Genomic DNA, 3,438 nt, shown 5'->3' with positions numbered 1-3,438 from the left:
GGGTTATAAGAGTCGTTCCCAGCAGTTAACTACCACAAGGAACTACGTTCCTGCTTAATTCAATCTAGATGATACCTTGTTGTGTGTGTGTACGTATAGTTATCAGTTCAAACCAAATCACTGATCTCAATACTTATGTGTGTGTGTTTTGTCCATCGAGTGTTCGTGATTCTTCTTAAGTTAGCCCTAAATTGTGAAAATAATGTGGGTTTTTTGATAATAGATACTGGGATGTGAAGGTCTATCTCGATTTCATGTTTGCTAAATGGAGTTCCTAGCTGCCTTGTTTCTGTCATCGTGATGGGTAATACCTGTCTCTATACACAGCCAGATGCTGTGCAGCTAAAGCTACACACACACACACACATATATATATATATATATATATATATATATATATATATATATATATATATATATATATATATATATATATATATATATATATATATATATGATGGGTGACGACTTAAGGTATGAGCTACGAGGTGTAGTGTACCTTAGCTTGCTGTTACCTTGCGTGTCCCCGCGGCCCGGTCCTCGACCAGGCCTCCTGGTTGCTGGACTGGTCAACCAAGGCTGTTGGACGCGGCTACTCGCAGCCTGACGTATGAATCACAGCCTGATTAATCAGGTATTAAAATTTATTAACACTGTTTATGATACTGGCCAGTTTGGCAACTGCCACTGAAGCTATTATGTTAACGCGTTTTTCGGCATTAAAGTTGAATTATAACGCCAATCTTTGCATTTATAATGATACGCCCAACGTGGGGCTCGAACCCACGACCCCGAGGTTAAGAGTCTCGTGCTCTACCGACTGAGCTAGCCGGGCTTATCTAACTATCCGGGCTTGTCTAGCACTAATCAAGTATGGCTAGTCTGAGCTAGCCATGCTTGTCTAAGAACTAGCAGTCTGTGCACAAGGATTATTTGCAGAGAAAAAGAGAGAGATACACGTACATACAGTCCCGTACAGTCACACAGGTGTACACACATACCACATGCATACTTACACATACACAAACAGATAGCCATGGCTAATAATTATAGCTTTCGTGGTCATTTATGATCAAGTAATTATTAATAATTAATATTTAGAATCACAATCACCCCTATTATCATTATTATCCTCATTATACTTATCATTTTCATCATAATGTTAATAACATTATTATTATTCATATTAAAATACATATAATAAAACATATCATTAAAGCATATAGATCCATTCATAAAAGTAGACAGATTCCATTTATAAAAACTGACAGATCCATTCATAAAAAAAACAGATCTATTCGTAAAAACAGACAGATCCATTCACAAAAGCAGATTCATTTACAAAAACAGATCCATTCACAAAAACAGATCCATTCACAAAAACACATCCATTCACAAAACACATCCATTCACAAAAACAGATCCATTCATAAGTAACGTAAAACAGTGTCTTCCACTGAAATGCCGAAGAAAAACATATCACAGTCAACGAACTTCTCAACGTGACACAAGATGCACTGAACCAATTTCTTTTCAGATGTGTGGAGGAGGCCAAAGGTGGAGAGAGGAGGGGTGGGGGGGGGGGGCCCGAGGGGTAATGGGATTGGTTGGTATAGTAGAAGGATTGGGGTGAGAAGATTGGTTGTTGGTTGTCGTTGCGGATTGGGATCAGGGGGGAAAGGGGTACTCGTCGAATCACAAGTCAAAGGCTTCGTTCCAGTAGAGCAAACATGTATTTCAATGGTTAATTGGAAGATATCACACCCAGGTTAATATATATAATCAGATCTTTGGAAGCCAACCAACTTGCATTGCTCATTAATGATTGCAAGTTCCACTAGTAAGCAGCACTGTACTATTAAGTTACATTGTAATATTAAGCTACACTGTACTTAGTAAGTTACATATAGCTATGTAACAATTTAAGTAAGATTACAATTTACTAACAAGTTACACCCTCTAAGAGAATCAAAGAAGACCTTAAATAAATTTATTACGCCTATATAAAACTCTCAGAGGAAAAAAAAATATTTTTTTTGGTGGGGTTTTAATATGCGATTCAAGTACCTTAAATATTATTAAAAAGTGAAATATACAAACTTCTCCCCTCAAGCAAGACGTTCGAACACAGCTCGAACACAGAGCCTTGAAAGACACCCAATCTTACGCAGCTTTGAAAACACGGCTCCCCTGAACACGAGCTAAACAAAATAAAGAAAGAAAAGCAAGAAACCACAAAAATTCTCACACCCTGACACACGCCGTTAAAATCACGCCAATCCGGAATCCATTACAAATTCCGGGTTAACCTTCCCCCCGAATGAGAAAAAAAATGTAGCTTGAATTAAGTCTCTAATGCAGATGAAGAGTCACAATAACGTGGCTAAAATATGTTGGCCAAACCACACACTAGAAAGTGAAGGGACGACGACGTTTCGGTCGGTCCTGGACCATTCTCAATCGACTTGAGAATGGTCCAAGACGGACCGAAACGTCGTCGTCCCTTCACTTTCTAGTGTGTGGTTTGGTCAACATAAGTCTCTAATACCAGAAGGCAGCAATTGACGAGCCTCGCCTTCGTCTTCAACGCCAGAAGGAAATAATTGATGAGACTTGCTCTTGTCCTCAATCCCGTGTTCACTTCCTGACGGAGGGAGGTGCAGTGTGTGGCGACACAGAGGCGGCTGGCTCCTGGCGGCCAGTCTCGGGGACGCCGCCGGAGCTCCAGTTACAAACACTCCGCCAGTCACTGTTAGTTTTACGGGTGATTTTTCTGTAATTTTCGGTTATTGGGAGAGGGAGGGGGACGGGTTAAGTCTGGTGTAGGTCTGGCTGGCTGGTTGGCTGGCTGGCTAACTGGCTGGCTGGCTGGCTGGCTGGCTGGCTGGAGCCGTTAATATGCCTGGAAATGTGAGATTCCGATATTGTGTTTTTGTTAATTAAGGTTAGTAATTAAGTTATGCGGAGGGGTTGTGATGATGCAATTTGGTTGTAATGGTTCTGTAGGGGTTAATATTTACGAATAAAATCACTCGTTATATTAGTACCAACTATCTTTCCCTCTTGTCTATTCCATTTTCTCACTTCCTAGGCTATAAAAGTTCCTCCAAACATTCCTATTTCTCATCTACGTCTCACGTTTCAAACTTAGGTAACTTCGTGACCAAGAGAACATGTATGGAACGTTCACTGCACGAAACCATTCAATAAAATATATAAATTATTAGAACCGATTGAAATCTCTCAAACTTTACTCCTTGGCGTGTATGACAGATACATAATAATTTTCAACTAGAAATACTGGAGTAAATTATTCCAAATTGACACACAGAAATAACTCCTTACGAGATCAGGAGGCAGAGTAGATCTTCCTGGAGGTAGATCTTTCTGGAGGGTAGATCTTTCTGGTGAGTAGATCTTCCTGGGGTAGATCTTCCT

General features: G+C 40.0%; 1 non-coding gene across 1 annotated transcript; it reads right to left on the bottom strand.

Moving 5' to 3' along the window:
* Positions 1 to 762: 762 nt before the first annotated feature.
* TRNAK-CUU (transfer RNA lysine (anticodon CUU)) lies at positions 763 to 835 on the bottom strand. Its single transcript has one exon. It is a non-coding gene; the product is annotated as a tRNA-Lys (tRNA).
* Positions 836 to 3,438: the final 2,603 nt, after the last annotated feature.

This window comes from Procambarus clarkii, chromosome 6 (assembly GCF_040958095.1).
Source record: "Procambarus clarkii isolate CNS0578487 chromosome 6, FALCON_Pclarkii_2.0, whole genome shotgun sequence".
Lineage (NCBI taxonomy): Eukaryota > Metazoa > Arthropoda > Malacostraca > Decapoda > Cambaridae > Procambarus > Procambarus clarkii.
Note: the sequence above shows the minus strand (reverse complement) of the source record. Positions and strands in the feature narration are given on the sequence as shown.